Raw genomic sequence first — 20,018 nt, 5'->3', positions numbered from 1 at the left:
CTCCTTTGCACAATAATGCGCCAGATAGCTTCTCATGTGCACCAGAACTCAGAAGGGGCTCCATACTAAATTACTTCTTGAGACTTTTTTTTTTTTTTTTTTTTTGCAGAAGTGCTGTGTTTCACTGTGTTTGACGAGCTTGGTACCAAAGTAGCTCTGTGTTCTACTGGTTGAATTTTTTGCATGTTGAAGTCTTAATGATGATCTTTCATCTCCAAAATTAATATCCAAATACTGCAGCGATCCAAAATTTAAATCCAAAATGATATGTCAAAGATGTTCCCCATACAAGTTCAGAATCAGAATCAGAATCAGAATCAGAAATACATATTGATCCTCAATGGGAAATTGGGACCATTGCAGTTGCTCAAACTCTGCAGAGAAAAATCTCTATTAGCATAAATGAAATGATAAGAAATAGAAAGGAAATAAGAATTTGTGTAATGGACTAAGCAACAATACAGTATGTGCATTAGAATTTGTAAAAAAAAAAAAAAAAAAATGTGCATCATGTTAAAAAGTGAATGTGCATTAAACTCTGCAGAGAAAAATCTCTATTAGCATAAATGAAATGATAAGAAATAGAAAGGAAATAAGAATTTGTGTAATGGACTAAGCAACAATACAGTATGTGCATTAGAATTTGTAAAAAAAAAAAAAAAAATGTGCATCATGTTAAAAAGTGAATGTGCATTAATGGTACAATAATATTACAATATATACAGAACATAATAAAAAGAGAAAAGTGTAACTATAGCTATATACACCAAATATACAATGGGTTACTGCACTAATTGAATTATTGCAATTATACAGATATACAATTATTATTATTACAAGTTAAACTGCATGTGAAGAAAGTGGGATTATCTATCTTTTAATTTATTCACACCTTTATTATTTGTCCTTGGAGATTTTTATTAGGTTTATGAGGTTTTATTATTTGCACTAAACTGTCTTCTTTGCCCTTTCTTTGGGTCTCTTACACAAATACTGTATTGAATATGATTTCTCAATGAATAGCAGACACATCTTGGTGGACATTTTTATCCAAAGTATCTGACAATACGATGAGCACATACATTTTTAGCTCGCGCTCAATTTAAAACCTCAAAACTGAACTGGATTCAGTGTGAGGGTTTGAGAATTGCTCTGCATGTAAGGAAAGTCCCACAGATTGTCGACTGCACTGGCACCTGTTTACGTCAGAGCTGCTGCTGGCTGGCTTTATACTCAGTGGGTGAATAAGTGGGCCTAGCATCCATAAAATAAGCATTTAGTTGGACAGAACAGCTCACACACTTGTCTTTATCCCAGCTAAGAGAATATATTGATTCAACCATGCCGGGTATCACTGAAAAACAAATATGAAATCCTCAGAAAGGAAACAGGTGCTTAATGTGGCACTTCGAAATGAATTTGATTCCAAGACCCTGCCAAAGTCATACCAGCGACAACGAGTCACGAGCTCGTTACAATAATTATCAGCTTGGCAAGCCGTGTGCCAAGCACACATGCCCACACAGAAATACAAGCTGAAAAAACAATCATCTGCAAATACAAGATGTGTGCATGTGTTTGACAGTGTGTGTGTGTATGTGTGTTTGTGTGCATGTGTATGTTTGTGAGCACACGTGACGTGCATTCGTATACGTGTTTGTGTGTGTGTGTTTGCCTCTGTGTGTGTGTGTGAGTGTGAGCATACGCTGGTGTGTGTTTGGGCTCTTCCTCCACATTCTTCCCTTTACCCTGTACTTCTCTTAACACCTGTTGTGAAATATGTATATGTGCATTTTTGGACTGCTGTCAGGAAAAGTGTTATGTCGACATCACACTACGATATGATGGCTACATCGAGGTGACTGCTTAAGAAAAGGTGGGATGTTTTTATGCGTATGGATGTGTGAATGAGGAAAGGTCTGGGTAGAGTTTAAACAAGGGGGTTCTGAAAAGATGGAGCATGTGGATGTGTATATGTGTAATTATGTGTGTGTGTGTGTATGTGTGTGCTTGAGTTTCTGTATCTGTGCGTGTATGTAAGCATGTGGGTGCGTGCGAGTGTTTGTGTGTGCGTGTGTGTGTGTGTGTGTGCGCGTGTGCATATGTGAGTGGGCTCAGGTGGATTGTGAACTCGACAGATGGACATTTGGAGCAGCTTTGCGCCCTGCAGCAAAACACACACACGCACACACACACACACACACACACACACACACACACACACACAAAGGCATGCACACACGCATACACACACGCTCACACTCCCACACACGGCTGTAACATTAACCTTGTGTAACTCTAGCTGAGAGAGAACCATAAAAACCATCCTCAGGACCTCAAATCACATATCGACGTGCCGCTCCCATAATTCAACTGTCCAAACATGCAGTAACTCAAAACTGCTGTACCATAATATTCTAATATTTCGTCTGTGTCCTGAAAATGCCTCCGCAAGGTTTGTAGCAAGTGAGAGAATTTTTTTTTTTCATTGCTACTCAAGATTTTTTTTTTTTCTTTGACATTTTAGATTATCGTTTGGTCGGTTTGGACTTGTGATCATGAATGATAAACACCAACAATACTTACACATATTCCAGTCTTGTTGACAGAAATAGGGCAAGCCTTTTTGGCCTTTGTTTTCCTCTTTCTTTTTCATTTATTTTACCACCATTCCAAAAACACATATATTTTCCATGGTGTCGGGGTGCTGCTACTCTGACCGCTGCACTACTTAGTATTGCTTGTTGGCAGTGTTGGTGATGTGGGATTTGAAGCTGATGTTACTGTTGCACTCATTGTATACGCTGCTGCGGATGAGAGCGTCAGCTAAATGCTTAAAATGTAAATGTAAACACGACCGGTTGCGCATGTTAAATGAGGAATAAAAATGCTGAAACAGATCGGCGAAATATGGTTTTTTGAGCGTGTTTTCTGCCACGCACTGGACTGTGGTTTTGACGTGAGCGGCACTCCTTCCTGTGATGTCAACAGAGCGCGTGCAGGTGTGCTCTGAATATCACATGTCCACCTTCAAAAAAGCCCTGGGGTAGATGGAGAGCCCCATGTGGCAGCCTGTCCTGTCAGAGTGTCCTTCAAATGTTTGTTCCAGAGGAGAGGAGAGGAGAGGAGAGGAGAGGAGAGGAGAGGAGAGGAGAGGAGAACTGGGACTTTTTTCAATATTCCTTCCCATCCTTTCATTCCAATCTTCCGCTTCTCAGCTATTACTGTATGCAAGTCTAGCATTTGTCACTCTGACTCCTAATTTCCTACACTTTACCTCTCCATGCCACTATTTGCTGAAATGATTTGCTCTCTGCATCACCCTCCCCCTCCTCCTCCTCTCCCCAGCTGGGGGATGGAGGGATAAAGGGCTGGATGGAGGGCTGGAGGGCTGTAGAGGGAGGCTGTGTGGAGCTGCTCTCTCCCCGAGGAGACTCCTCTGCCAGCCCAGTGCCACAGATCAGCAGTCAGCCAGCCAGCCGTGCACTGACCTCATCTCTCTCTCCCTCTCTCTCCCTCTATTTCTGTCTCTCTCTATCTCGCTCCCTCTCTCTGCCAGAGGCACTTGCTGTCCCCGTGTCTCCTTCCTACGCCAACTGCCTGTCCTCCTACCAACGGTGCATGTCTGTCTGGCAACCTCTCTCTCCCCCCTGCCTCTCTGTCTGCCCGTCTGCGTGCCTGTCTTTCTTTCTGCCAGCCTCTCAGGCACTCGCTCTACCTATTATTCTGCCAATCCGCCTGTCTGTCTGCTTCTGTGTCTATTTATCTGTCTGTCTGCATGGCCGCCTGCCTGTCCATCTGCCTGTCTGCCTGCCAGCCACTCTTTCTAGCCAATACCTCTCTGCCGGAAAGCGGCCAGGCTGTCAGCCGCTCTGCCAATCTGCCTGACTATCTGCCTGTCTATTCGTCATCTGTTTGTGTCTCTATTTGTTTGCCTGCTCGTCTATCTGCCTGTCTACCTGTCTGCCTGTCCATCTGTCCTATCTAGCTATATGTGCCTGTCCTGAGCTGCTTGGCTAGATGGCCAACATGTCCTATAGTGGCAATGGTCTTGCTTCAGTTTGAATATGATTTATATCAATTTGCCAATGTGACGTTTTCTCTAAATAAAAGCAAACCCAGCCAACAGTATGTTATAAAACCACACTGGCCTTTCAATGTTTTTCTCTGCTCCTTTAAAATGGAATTAGGGGGATACAATTTATTTGTACGTATCAATTCACCAAACCAGCCTTTCTCAACTGGGGGTAGGTGCACCCCAAGGGGTATGTTGGGGAACTGCAGGGTGCACTCGGCAAGTTTATAAAAATGTGATTATTTTTAATTTAAATTGTTAAATAAAATTGTAAAATACCTGAAATCTTTTCAATGCCAAATATTTTCAGTACATCTTTTTTTTTTTTGTAAGCGTATTGTGTGCACAAATTATAGTCATGAAATTGGCAGTTCTGGAGATCCATACAAACAAGACGGCGGCTAGCTGCTTCATTGTGAGTGAGTTGAGATTTTGAAAACCAGATAAAAGTAGTTTAAAAAATGGGCAAGCCGTTGAAATGTCAAAATGAAAACAAGAAAAGAGGAAAATCCATGAAAAAGAAAGTAAAGCTAGAAACACCAAAAATGTCATCAGTATCAAGAACAGCATGATTTGATTTTGGATTTTGACTCTGTATAGACCTACAGTTTTTATTTTTGCTCATCTTTTGTTTTTTCATGCCAAACTGCTATTTGCCAATGAAAGGGTACTCGACTGAAGAAACTAGCAGGGGAAGTTTGAGAGCCACTGCACTAAACTCTAAGGCAAAGTCCATAGATCGAATTTGCGAACAATAGTTTGAAACCCAATTATATCTGGTCAGTGTGATGAATTACAACACATCCAGCTTGGAGGCTTCAAAATCAATTTCTTGCAATTTTTGCTTGATCCTTGCTCCATCAAACTCGGACTCTCAGGTATGGCGAGTGCCACAACTGTCGTACTCAATTTGAAGCTGAATTTGATGCCTCATGATTTCTGAAGCTTTTCTCTCTTGGCAAACAATGTCTTCTCATGCACTGTCTTCCAGCACAGGACGCCCGGAGCGCTTCCCTTCTCTCTTTAGACGCTTACTCATCAGACCAACTTCCTGCTAATACTTCTGTCTCATTCACAGCTCTGTGTGGCTCTTGGTAGATGTTTACAAAATTGGAAAAGAAAGAATCTCTCCTGCATTTTCTCTCCATCCTTTTTATTTTTTCTCTTTTTTTTTTTTTTTGCCACCCCGCGTTCCCTTCTATTCCGTCTCAACGGGAGAGTGAGAGAGCGTTCGACTGGCTCCTCTCAACCAAAAAATGCACCGCGCGCTCACTCGGCAGTCAAGGACAACTCTAATAGAGGTAGAACAAAAGAGGGAGCGAGAGGCAGAGGGACAGGAAGAATGAGGGAGAGGGAGAGAGAAACAAGCATGCTGTGGCGCAAGGCTGTCTGAAATTATACATATTGTATAATAATAACAGTGTGTAATTCCCTTTGGAGCGGCGGTAACTTTTGCCTCTGCCTGTCCACAGGTGGGGAGAGGGAAAGAAAGACAATTTGAATCCGCCTCTACTTCGCTGATCAGACAGCTAAATAGGACTTTGAAAGAGCAACTCACCACATTTTTCTTCCCCTGAGCACTGAATCGATGGTGATTTGCACATATTCTGTCAGTTCAATATTCAAGGTGGACACATATTTCCATGTAAAGACAACTGCCAATCCAATTTAATTTGCATACTGTTTTTTTCCTACTGTAATACTGATTGGATATACGGTATCTTAATCTATTTAAAATTTTTCGCCTATTTCATTCTGCATGTGTAACATCATTTGTATATTTTGGTATATTTTTATTTGCACATGTATCTTGTGTGGTATCCTGCTATTATTGCTTCTGCAAAGTTGCAGCTCCCAAATGGGAATCAATAAATCTTATCTTAAAATATATAACACAACATTTTTCTTAATGTAATGTGACACTATTCTATTCTCAAATAGTGTGTCGTCTCAATGTCACTGTATTAAAATTCGATGTGAGGTCCCTTTAAAAAAAAAAAATAATAAAAAAATAAAAAAAACACAGACAATAGAGTGAGGCGCGTTTTTCTTTCTTCTGTTTGACGCCTCAGTATGTGTTTGTGTTTACAGTTACTCCCACATAAAGCGCGGCGCTCACTACAAGCACATTCAAATGCCTCTGCAGCTAGATAGCTAATCCCTATTGTGGATTGGCCCAGTTAGTGGTTCCCAGCTTTTGGAAGGGAATGTTAAACTGGGGATGTGTGTGTGTGTGTGTGTGTGTGTGTGTGTGTGTGTGTGTGTGTGTGTGTGTGTGGTGAAGGGGGGTGTTTCTCTGCTATTTATAATGGTAGACCCAGCCCATGTTTCTGCCGTGCTGATAGATGTTATCTGTGTCACTCTTTGTTTCTCTCTCTCTCTCTCTCTCTCTCTCTCTCCACAGTCCCACCCTCGTGTTTTTCTCTCTCCCTCTCCTGTGTCCTCTCGCTCATTCTTATTCCCTGTCTTCTACCTTGCTCTGTATTGCCTCCCTCTCTCCCCCCTCTCTTCCCCCCTTCTTTCCATCCGTTGCCCAGATGCAGAGGAGGCAGCTGTGTTGTGTTTTAAAGTGTGCCCGGTTGAAACCGCTGTGCCTGGCATCTGCTGTTTGCGAAATAAATAAATAAATAAATAAATGAAAATAACCAACCCCCACTAAAACCATGCATCTCTGTCTCTCTCTATCTCTGTGCCTTTTAATCCTCTGAAACGAGATGAAAGACGACTGCCATCCTATTAGAGAGGAAAGGGTTAACCAGTTACCCAGCTTCACTTCCAACAAGCTCACTAATAACAGCCAATTATTGAACTGTACATCAGCTCAGAAAAAAAAGAGAAAGGAAGAAAAATAAATGGGCCTCTATCTACTGTACGTTAGCCAGGGCTTGTTAGCCCTGAGGTGGATAGCTAGCTAACTGGCTAACTAGACACTAAACCAGGATAGCCCAAATGAGCTCCCTACAGATTCATAATGCCAATGTTTGTTAGGCATGATATAGAGATGTGGTGATCAAGCTAACAAGCTAAACACACTGGGCGACTGTCTGGCATCCTTCCACGCAACTGTCAACAAAGAGAATGACAATATAGCATGCTAGCTAGGGACCTCATTTAAGCCGGCTAATCAGACACCGCGGTGCATTGTGCTAAGGTGGAGCCCTCCTGAGACCAAAGCTTGGGAGACGAGAGGGGCGTTTCATCTGGCCTAGCCGGGGAAGATGCACCCAAACATCGGGGCTGAGGGAGACGGAGGCAGGCTGTGGGAGCCGGGGCTGTAATTAGGTGCTCTGAGCTCGACGCCCACATGCATCGGATGAGACACCATCCACCCCCCCCACCCCTGCCCCCCCCCACCCCTCGGCAAGGGCTCCCCGGTGCCTGTGTTCTGGTGCACCGACACACACACACACACACACACACAGCTAATACAAGCAAGAGCGCACACTTAAGGAGAAACACCGGCAGCCCATGCATGCATACAAACACACACTTACAGACATGTAGCACATTCATCATGCATAAGCTACATAATGACCAACATGTACACACCAGCAACACTGAACCTATACACACACACACACATACAAACATAAGCACCGATTCCTAAGGGATCATGAAGTCATAAAACTAAAGGCACTGGTGGAGGCTGGCCGGTACTCAATGAGGAATAACAGGAATATTGTCCAACAAAGATCTGGAGGCGGCTTTATTATCGCTTTATGTTATCGTTACAGGCAAAACAGTCTAAAGTGAACAAGTGAACTGTAAGAGCTAGGCTACCTCTTGGCCAGTTCAAGTTTTTTTGGCCTTCATGCTCTACCATCACCCTTTCAAGGATGGTAATTTTAAGGACTGCACCAAACGTATCTTTATTTGTAAGTGTGTATGATTTAGTGCGAGGACAGCTCAGCCAAAACACACACACAAAAAAAGAAAAATATGTAAATAGAATTTTCACCGTGGCCCAAAATAGAAACCAACCCAACCACCAAAAATCAATCCCGAGCACAGTATAGAAAAACGAGCTAGCTATCTCCGCCGCAAAGCCTGTCTCCCCATCTCCCTTGGTCCGCGAGAGCAGAACACACTGGCGCGCTGGCTTTCGACCACGGCAATTTTAATCAGTCTTTTTCACACTTCATTGGGAATTCATCGCCGCCTTCCCCCTTCAAACATTGTTTGGGAGAGTTATCAGCGGCAGGCAGCATATCCGGTAATTATACATGCAAGGTAACGCTGGGAGCCGGGCTGAATATTTCAGCCAAATGCATGTGCTGCTGAGAGGCACTGGAGGGTACAGCTGCTTCATAATGCTAGGTCTGTGGCGGCCATGATTGAAGAACACTGTCTGAGAGTCGCATCCAGAAAGTAGCCATTTGCGCTACACGCAAAATGAGGCTACATGTGAAGTGTACAAAAGCAGGAAGTATAACGCTGTGTGATTTGCATTACAATGGATCTTTTAGTTAGAAATGTTGTGTTTTAATTTAAATCCCTCCAGAAAAGTAAAACAGCAATGCCTTTTACAAGAAGCATATGGTCTGTACCAACTGAGAGTTTCAATGCATCGCCGATGTGTTGTGAATGCACACACTACCAAAGACTGGATCGCTAAAATTTTGATGGTTCAACGTGTTTGTTTACTGTGTGAGTAAGAGGCCAGCTGTTAATAGGGCCCGAACACACAGCCAGATGAAAACTCAAAGACAGACAGACACACACACACACACACACACACACAGAGAAACCACCAGTCAGAGACTAGAGGGTCCTCTAGGGAGCACAGCGGCGGAGGCATAACAGTGAGTCATCCAAACGGTCACGGAACACACATGCATACACACACACACACACACACACACACACACACACACACACACACACACACTGTCATGGCAGCCTGGCTGTCAGATAGCATCAGGACGCAGCCTATAGAGCACTGTTGACAGGTGTGGCCCGCCAGTCACGCACACAAACACCAGCCAGCCACGTCCTCCAACCCCATCGTCTGACAAGGCAACCCTACGTCATAATGCACCCCATTCTCATTCTGTGTGTGTGTGGTCGTGTGTGTGAGAGAAAAGGGGGATAGAAAGTGTATGTTTGTCAGGGTGTACATGTGTGCATGTGTGTGTGTGTGTGTGTATCTTGCATGTATGCGCCAACATTGTGTAACTCTGTCACGTCAAGGCCGGTCTAAGCAGTGCTGGTGTATGGGAGGGCTGCTGCTGTGAATACTGTGTACAGAGGCATGGAGAAAGCTACAGCATTGCAGTAAGATCAATATAATGATATGGAGCTTGGCTGATTCTCTTTCTAGCATCTGTGGGCCGTATTGAGCCATATGCTGCTGTGTGTTGTGGCGTGCGTGCCCGTGTGCATGTGCATTTTGCATTGTGCGGTGTGAATGAACGCGAATGTGTCTTTATGCGTTCGCACCTGTTAGACGCAATGGCGCATGTAGGTATGCATCCGTGACATGTATGCGTGTGTACGGCACATGTGTGTGTATATGAAGCGTAGGAGTGATGAGGATGAGACCTGCAGGCTGTGTTGTGCGCTTGCGTATATGCGCCTGTTTGTGTATCTGAGAGCGACTATTTCAGAATGGAGTGCCCTTCACGCACAAAATCAGCCTCGCAGCACACAGAGGACTGCAGTTACCAAATTAAGCAAAGCCATGGCACACACACACACACAAACACACACACACACTTAAGCATACGTTGAAATATATGGTATTGCAGACATTGTAAAAGCTGAGGAGGCGTGTGAAAGAGCCTTCTACCTGTATCACTGTTTTCTCAATTAAAGGCCATATGCGGGGTCTGTGAAACAAATAATGTCTTATTGTTATTAGAGGAATACGCACATGCAGGCACGTGCAGTGCACACAAACATGCGAACAGATGGACGAGCGCACTCACACGTGTGTGCGGGCATCCACACACACAACAATACCCCACCCACACACACAGGCATATTAGCACACTTCCCTCAGAACATGCAAACGCACACACATGCACACACACACACACACACACTCCAATCTCTTGCCTCTAAGCAGTCTAGTCCGGCTACTACAAAGCCCACCAAGAGCTCTTTGCAGATCAAATAATCATGCCTTCCATCTGTTTCCATTCTCTACATTAGCTTTGTGAAGGCGCCCTACAGACCCCGTTAAGAAGCACTGCAGCCACGAGTGAAATAATGATTCCTCCCTCTACCCCCTACTCCTCATTATCTCCATCCAAAGCCAGCCCAATGACAGGGAGTAGATATGGGCCAATTGCATGTACGGTCCTCATATTGTTCTGTATTGCTCTCTAACTGTGATGTTACACAGGGCTTCTAAAGCAATGAGCTTTTTTATGGCAAATGGCAAAAGTATTTTGTTGCTGTTTTTGGTATGAAATACAATGTAAGCTTGCAAATGTGTTGCCCTGAAGTCTTATGCACTTGTTCTGATTTTGCAGTGTACGCTATAGTTATGTATCCTTTATCACATTTTTTTTTTTTCATTTTGTAGCACATGCAATGTCTTTTTTTATTTGCATAAACCAAGTCCGAGTTAAAGTTAGAAGAAAAAAGCACGTACAAAAAATACTGGCGACAGCACCGACATAATGGACATACTGTGGCTTGAAAAAGGAGATTGTGAAATTCATAATATCCCCGTCCTCCTCTTGCAGTGAGGTGGGAAGCTGATATTCAGCCTGCGAGAGTATGTGCCATCTCGCCGTTGAGCCTGGGCATGGGGGGAATGTTTGGTCCCTGTTATGCAAGATGGAAATGAGTCTGCCACGCTTGCTGTAGCCGAGCTATTTTGGAATGGCTCACATCGGAAAACGCTGGGCCGAGCAGGAAAATTAGGTCACTTACACGAGCAGGGCAGCGGCTTCTTTCGGGAAGCGAGCGGCGGCGAGGGCTAAGACTAAAGAACTAAAACGTGTAGCGCTATTTATTCAGGGCATGGGGTACACAGTTTTGACTAAAATGAACAAGATGCAGGAGCTTAACACCGGCAAAGCAAAGAAGCGTTTTAACAGAGACCCGGCAATGACCTGAATACATTGCAGCAATGGCAGGGAAACGAAAATCCGGCTTTGAGAGCACAGCTTCGGATTTTTTTTCTTACATTTTGTTGCAGATCACACCGACTACTTTCTTGTCTGTATGCAGAGACTGATGCCAACAGAGGGTCTGATTTATTATGCATGGGACTGTGGGGGGCAATTGGAGAGGGGGAATGAGAAAAGATGGCATCCCCCCCCTTGTTAACAGTAAATATGTGATACATCCCCCTTGTTAGCCGCCGAACAGAGGTGAAGAAGTGAAGGGAAAACTTGCCCCGACCCCCGCCTACCCCTGAAGTACAGTAATCACCCACCAGGATCGGGAGACTCCGGTTATATGGAGATTGGGATAACAAAGAGACAGAAGAATGTAATGCAGTCAGTGGCAGAGGAAAAGGTTAGACAGGGGAGGGCACAGAGGAAACAGAAAAGCAGCAAGAGTCAGGGACACAGACAGGGGAAGGAAGGAGGAGACAGAGGACGGCTAGACAGGTCGAGTGGGGTGGGGCTGCTTACATGAGCAGAGAGAGAGAGAGAGAGAGAGAGAGAGAGAGAGGAAGATAAAGGAAATGACAGAGGGAGCAGAGGGAGGACAGCCAGAGAGAGGGTACATGAGGAGACACAGAGCGTAGAGAGCAGTGCGTGTGTGTGTTTGTGTGTGTGTGTGTGTGTGTGTGTGTGTGTGTTGTGGTGGTGGGGGTGTGTGTGTGGTGGTGAGCAGGAGGACCTAGAGATGCCTTGTCAGCGGTTTCTGGGGGACGTGTCTGAGGAGGCCTCCAGGTGGCAGGTGGATATGCCCTAGTTTGAGGAGCTCTGCCTCTGTCCTCTAGCACACACACACACACACACACACACACACACACACACACACACACACACCCATATGCACTTCCATAGACTCATAAGCCATGTGCATAAAGAAATACAAACAACGTAATGTAGCTAACACTGACATTGTCTGTAAAAGTTAATTTTAGTGGGCCATGAATTTCATGCTGCATAGGCGATAATTAGTAGTAACATGTTCTTTGAAATTATACATTACAAAAGTTAATTTATATCATTTACAACATTTACTTTTACTGTGTCACCAAACTCATTCTAGATGAGTATTTCAAATCACAAAAATTAAACAAGGACTGCCAGTAATCATGTAATTTCTTCAGACTGTCTTTGCATGTGGAGCCTGATCATTTGCAATGTTCAGAATGAGTTTGGTGACACAGTAAAAGTTTTGGATTCCAATACATTTTGAGGTGAATGCTTTTGTAATCTGGGGAATAATTAAGAAATTTTTAATACGTTACTTGCTAATTATCACCTACTTAGCATGTAATTCACAGCCCATTAAAATGAAATCTCTCAGAACTATTAATGGTATTAAATTATATATAAATTAAGGAAACAAAAACCTCTTAAAATGACATTTCATTGTGAATTAGCAGTCTTCAAATCTCATTCTGCTTCTCCTTAAAACCCTTGAAGTTAACTGTTCTGTCTCAGACAAACAAAATCATCTTATCGAGGCACTGAGATTGCATTCTTTTACCTGTATGTGATGGCTTTACCAATAAATGAATTTCTTTGACAAAATGTCACGCTGCAACGAAGCTCCCCAAAAACTGGGCTTAAAAATAAAGTGATCGATTCAACTCAAATCCACCCAACACAAAGACACGACTTTCTAAACAAAAATGGCCTTTCCAATTCAAAGAACTATTTTGACACCCATTAAAAAGGAGCCTAATCAAAAATAAGTGCGCTTGAATTGTTGTCTGACACAATCCTTTCTGCATCTCAGTTTGATTTTCTGAGCCGGTCAAAGTGAGCCATATGCTTTAAATGCTCAAAATTGGATCCAAATTGTTATTGGCCAGACAAAAGCTGTATGTCCACAAAACAACGCTATCGATCTGGACTTGATCCGCGTGTGTGTGTTTATGTGATAGCTCGTCTCTGTCTGCCTCATCTTCCGCATATACGTCTACGTCTGCATATTGTTGCAACCCTTGCAGGCATTTTACTAAATTTTCATCTTTATATGCATGTGTCCCCATGTGCCTGCACGCATTCACATTGGATTATGTGTGTGTATGACTGCGTGTGTGTGTGTGTGTGTGTCCGCGTTCGGTGAGCCGTCAGTCCTAAAGAGGGGTTGTGCTGCTGTCATGCGATGACACCTCTCATTTGCTGCTGTCCTGTGAAGCGGAGCTGAAGGCAGAGGTCAGGCCACCCTCACAGAGACGCTGCGACTCAGAGCACATCATGTCTGCCTGCCTGCCTCCCAACGCCCCAGCATAGGCCCCAGCCCATGACACACACACACCCACACACACGCATGCATAAAAACACACATTCACTCACATGCCCTCATACAAACACAAACCTGCACAAACTCGTGCATCAGCTGCAATTATTTGTAATTTCCATGGACCGTCTATAATAATAACATTAAATTCAGTAACTACATTGAGTACCAAGTAAGTACTTATTGAAACAAATACTGATCTTTAGTCAGCATTAGTGCACTGTACTGTAGTTGAATATTCATTCACTGTACTGCACAATAATGTCTCCATGGAATGAGGACTTACAGTAGCCTACATGAGGAGAGCATGTTCTGTAATATGCCTGCTACATGGAACACTAGTCATCTTTTCTCGTCACACCTCCAACCCCCCTTTCCTCCCCTTGTAGGCCGTCCATTCGTCTCGACCGGTGTCACATGCCGTCATCAATTACCCATTAGACAGTGTAATATTCGCCCAATATTGCCGGCGTGTGACTGGGAGATTTTACAGTGATCAAAACCGACAAATCTGATTTAAAGAGCCGGCATAAATAAGAAGATTGTGCCCTCCCTGATCGCCCTGTTGAATAATGGATGCCTGTTTTGTAATCATTTTCCAATATCACACCACTTTCCCCCTAGACTGGCTTAGCAGAGCAGCGATTACTTTTTTTTCCAACCCTTTTTCTTTCTTTGTTTCTTTCATTCCTTCTCTCTTTGCCGTTTCCCTGGCTTCTGCTACTTTTTGGTTATGACAGCAGGACATAGCTTGGGATACTAGAGACATCCAACAAGAACGGTTAAAAAACAAAAAAACCAAATAAAACATTGTTTGGATTTTGTCTGGTCTTAACAAGACTCTTTGACTCACTGACCCAAAGAATCTGGGGGCTCTCCTTGATGTTGCCTACAGCAATTGCGTCACTATGGAGGAGGCGGGTGTTGTTGGAGCATTTGGTTTCTGATTCATCTTGTCATTGTCAAGAGAGAGAAAATGTCAACAGGTGCGAACGTTACAGCTGATTCATTTTGTAAAAGTTTATGTGGGCTTGAAAATAAATGGCACCTCACAAATCTTTTTAGAAGTAACATGGGCATCCTGCTCTGTTTTCAAAACAGGACCAAGGTGTTTTAGTGTCTGCTATTTGGTCTGAATGGACATCGACATTTATGTTCACCACATTGTTGTGCAACAGGCAGCTGAATAGCTTAGTGACACTGCCTAGCATCACTTGGCATATGTGGTAACCAATCAAAATTGACGCTCTAAGGTTAAGCACATTCCACAGGAGATCTCCATCTCAGGTTTCTAGATTACTACATTCCAGCTACAGCCACATGGAGCCCTAGTTCACTAAGCTAGCTAGAATTAACATTTCTGAATGATTTCTCCCTCTCAAAAGGTGTGTGTAGGTAGTTTACCAGGGGACTGTATATGGAAAACATTACCGTAGGTACGGCTTAGAGGGGGGCACAAAGGACTGATTTGCCTGCTTGTGTACCGCCCCTTAATATGGTGGTTTACCTGCACTCGCCACGGTTCATACTAAATTTAGTGGTAATGCTAATTGTAATCGCATGACAACAACACAGGCAGTCTCAAGGTCACTACTTTGATGATATCGTAGCAGCACTCTAAACGGCTGCTCCTGTGCTCTTTGTAATATTCTTCAAGGCGCAGTTGTGCCTCTAATGGGAAAAGGCCAAACCAGGTTATGAAAATCCTTATTTACAGCTAGCTGCCTGGCTGTGTGAAGTAGGTCACAGCAGCTCCTGAAATGGAACGAACCTCCCTCACACCGTTTAATACTTTTCTTTTTGAATGCATGCTGCCTTACAATGGCACCGGAGGGAAAGACACAAACAGACTTTCCACTCCTCCTTAGGAAGAGCGCCTTGTCTGTACTGCTGAAAATGTGCCTGAGCCCTGCGAGACAGTCCAGCTTTTACCTGGCAAAACAACAAAAAGAGGGAGCAGCATCAGCTCCAAAGGCTGTAAACAACACGAGGGCTGCAGTTTAACTATTGATATTATTAGGACTATTAAATCACTCCATTTCCAGCATGGCTGACCAGCTTGTCTTTTACATGGAAAAAGCTATAATGATCAACCACTACAAGTCGGTAAGCTACCTAACAACAAATAATCTCAACAGGTCAAGCAGGCTATCATAAGGTAAATGCTAACCTATTCTGGCACTTTATGCCCATCATCAAGACACCCACAGACATTTGCAACTTACAATATGCCTGACAGTGGTGGATGGGTGCTGGGCTTGGGGTGTAGGTGAGAGTTGTCCCCTGGGGTGATGGATGCCTGTGGGAGGCTGTTATGCCACAAGGTGAAAGTGTCCATTAATCAGCCCCACTTCCTCCACCGCCGTGGCTTTCCCATTACCCGCGCACTCCAAGCAGCCTGATTGGTTTTTAATTGGCCTGCCCGCCAGGAGATAGATCATGTTTTCCCCCAGGAAAGGCACGGAGGTGTGTGCGGGGGGGCGCCCGCTCCGTCTCTGAGGAAACCACTGTCGTGGAATCAAGGGATGCCCACGGTGAAATTTCCTCCCAGCACCTTTTATCACTAACAACCAGGGTTTGGTGGCAACGTTTTACTCAGTAATATCATTCATCATCCCTCTAAATATGATTGACGCTGAGTTATCCAAAAATTATATCCTTACTCCATTACTTGATTTATTTTCTTGTTAATTACTGGTAGTCATCTTCCTGTCAAGCTGGTTTAGCTAAGAAATGACCATAAGGTTAACTTTCTCAGGGTGAAGAATTCCCACTGTTTTGATTTCATCATGTAAAATAATGACAAGAAAATGTCACATAAACACTGGTTGGTTTCCCTGATCATACACAGGAGAGGTAAGTCTGTTATCCCAATTAGAGGGGATGCAGCTACAAATTTTGCAATTGTAAAGAAAGAAATGATAGAATACTATGATTTCTGGATACTGTCAAGAATGAGTTCTCCCAAGGGGGTAATTATATAACTTTTGAACTGAATCATGAGTAGTACTGCTAATATCAGAGTGCAGCATTTAGCTTGTATCTTTCAAGACCCTTACTATTTTAGTTACAGAATAATCAAAGTGAAGTTTTCCAGTTGCTGCAACAGACTGTGAATTTGGATTTGAGCAAAGTCCGGGCCATAATTAATAGCCTGCAGCAGTGCAAGTGGCAAGAATGCATGTGTGAAGGACACGAGAGCAGCTACATCTCACATTGAGCAGACGTCAGTATTGACATTATGTCTGCTCCTATAGATCAATCCCCTCTCCATCCTAGCCTGACCGCGTCATTGAGACTGATTGGAAGAACACATTGATTCCCTATGGTATCTTAACGCTGGTTCACCCGGGTACACGCTCACAATTCAAGCGCAGGCGGATCATTGCGGCCTTTGTTCAAGCTAGGAAGTGAAAAAATTAACTACACACAAATAAAAACGAAGGTGTGGGTGGAAATGTTTAAATTAATCCCAGCTGCAGCCTAATCGATGTATGTCATTCTATGATTCACCGTAAGGATACAAAGCAGACAGCCTCCGGGTTGCGGGCGAAAATACTGCAAGCCGGTGTTTCTGTGGGTGCACCGTAGCCTGTGTCAAGGGCAGGTTGTGTAAGGAGGCCGGCCTGTAAGCCTGTTTTAGCCTTCACCGCAGGGAGAGAGTGTGATCCGCTCCTGTGCTGGGGAGATAGGCTCCCAGGGTGTAGCTGGGGTTAGCATGCTCTACAGGGAGGGACATACAGTACAGCACAGGCTACAGCTGGCCACAGGTTTTACTTCTGTACAGGGATGAGGAGGGTAAAACAGCCTGTGCTCAGTATATGTATATATATATGCAGAACTCAGTTTACATTGTTACAATTCGTATGAAAGCAATAAAAAAAGTGATGTTACATCTATGAAACCTGTCTTTTGAGCAGAAAAGCATACTTTACTATCATGTGACGTGCAGCGTTTCCCTTACTGTCATTGTAAGGCACATAAACCACTGTACTGTTGTAAGAAAATTAGTCACACTATGAGGCAAGTTTTAAAATTATTTAACACAATCATCAAGGTTTATTTATTCTCAGAGAATTATGTGCCAAATATTTCGATTTTTAGTTTGCATTATCATCACAGTCTGAGATGGCTACTAAGGTGAAGCAGAATAAATAACAGAGACACTACACCCTGCCATTATAAATTCACCCAAGACTAATTTACATTATAGTATTTGAAAAGAGACTTTCAATTTCCACTGATTAACTTAGTCCATTTGTCGCAATATTTTTGGTCACATTTGTTTACATTTTAATAATACAACTCATTGGTGCAGAATTAATAACAGATATGAATAAATATTCCTTTACTAATTAAACTAATATGCACATACATGCATAAAAGTGAAAATGAAAAAAAAAAAAAAAAAATTAATCATATATTTTTAAAAGCAAACTGTGACTCTCCACAACAGCAGGTCACACAGAGAAGCTAGCATGAGTGCAGAGTCATGCTACAGTGCAGCATGGCTCAGACATGCCAAGCATAGCGTGTGGATGTGTGACCCAGCTACTCAACATTAGAGGTTAATACGAGTGTGTGGCTGCTATGGCCTCCCCTCCGGTTGCACGCAGGGAATCCCCAGGAGGCCTTTTGCTGCTCATTCATTAGGCTGCTCGGGAATAAGGGACATACAGTACATCTCCCACGCAAGCCTGGACAGAAGACGCACACCCCACCCACCCACCCATAACACTCAGTCTGCGGTTGTGCATATTCAACTTTGCAAAACCACACACAGGCACATTAAAATGTTTTTTTTAATAGTCTGTGGAGACAGTAAAAAAAAAAAAAATCAGCAGAGAGTTTCTTCAGTTTGTTTTTTAGACCATTTCACTGTATCTAACCAGGAATGCTATTGCTGAGATAAATTAGAACAATAAAAAAAAAACAAAGGAAAATCCGATGTTATGGTGATTGTTCAACTAGAAACAGCGGCTAGGACTAGCTGTCGCTCTGCACAGTGGCCAAGTACAGTGTATCAGGGCAATTCTTATGGCCATACAGTCCATATTCAGAAATCCCATCAGCACCCAATTTCCTTTCCCCTCCAGCTCTGGCTAGACTGTTGTGATTATGTGGGGCTGGGTTCTTTACTTTCATACTGGAGAGAGAGAGAGAGCGCAAGAGAGAAAGAGAGATGGGAGGGGGGTGGGGTGGGGGGTTCCCGCGATGTTGGTCTCACCGAGACCCGGGTAGCGTGCTTTCCCTCTATAATTTAATCACATTCGGCTGTCTCCCTGTCCTCGGCTCGCTCGGTAAAGCACATCAGGCACCGCGGTGGCACACACACTCACACACACACACACAGTCACACAGTCTCTCTTTCAGCACACCAACCAACACGCTGGGCTCCTAACAAGCAAGACATTTCCTCCCCTCTTCCAGCTAAAGGAACATCCCAAAGAACATGGCTTCACCTCATGCCAAGCCAGCCAGTCAGCTTGTCCCGGCCGCCTCCGTTCACCGAACACAGCCCTCTGTAAAATACATGACATTACAGAGAGCTGCACTAATGCAAGAGGGCACTGCTCTTATTGTGTGACAGGAACTGTGGCACAAAATATTATAGCCTCAAACTGAATATAAGGTGTGGAGAAAGAAGCGCTGGTTGCGGCGATTCATGAGCTTCTACGCCTACTAATTGTTTCACAGAAGTACAAGACTGCTGAATCTATAAAAGTAATCTCCAGGTACGAAAGTTGATTTAGTGTATGGTGATTAAGACGATTGTAAAATACATGTTTGAGGATCTTACCCAAACCCCAACCTGGAATTAGGGAGGAGAATATTGACCTTTGCTATGCCCACACAGTTTGTTTTCTTGGCATGGGGACATGGCTGTTATAATCACTCACAGCAACGCCAGATGTCAGGAAATATTGTCTCCATCGCTTGCAGACACGAGTAACATTCATTTTGACACACTTTGGGTGAGGGAGAGTAGACAGAAGTAGCTCACTTTGTATCAGAGCTTTGTTTGTCTTGACAGAAAGAAACATGTTGAAGCGCATCTGCCTTCTGCTGCAAGTGTGTACGCCACCCACGGGAGCACACACACACCGAGACACACATACAATAACATCTGCAATCGCTTGTCTCGCATGCATACCAGAAAATAATGTGAGTGGGATGAAATACAGCCCAGAGGGACACGCGTGTGCATGTGCGTGCTTGTGCGATTGTGTATATTTGCGATTCAAACAAAGAGTTGAAGTTGGGCACCTCAACTCTCTTCCAACTTCAAATCCTGTCCTTCTCTCCCCTGCGTCTCGCCTCTCTCTATTCTCACCACTTCTAATTGTTTTCTGGCAGTCACAGCACCTACACCTGCCTTCCCTGGATACCAAATAGTGTCCTTGTTACCTTCCAGATTTCAGAGTGACAGCAAATATCACACATTGCCCAATGTGACAGACTGATTTTTGCAATGGATAAAAGCTCTTCAGGGTTCATTTTACAGGAAAAGGCACAATATTTTTACTAGGAACACAAACAAGATGCTGAATAAAGTGAT

General features: G+C 43.7%; 1 protein-coding gene across 1 annotated transcript in view; it reads right to left on the bottom strand.

Moving 5' to 3' along the window:
• myt1lb (myelin transcription factor 1-like, b) overlaps positions 1 to 20,018 on the bottom strand; it is a 100,091-nt gene that overhangs the window by 79,162 nt on the left and 911 nt on the right. The gene's annotated exons all lie outside the window — the stretch shown is intronic.

This window comes from Myripristis murdjan, chromosome 22 (genome assembly GCF_902150065.1).
Source record: "Myripristis murdjan chromosome 22, fMyrMur1.1, whole genome shotgun sequence".
NCBI lineage: Eukaryota > Metazoa > Chordata > Actinopteri > Holocentriformes > Holocentridae > Myripristis > Myripristis murdjan.
This window is presented reverse-complemented; position numbering and strand designations above follow the sequence as displayed.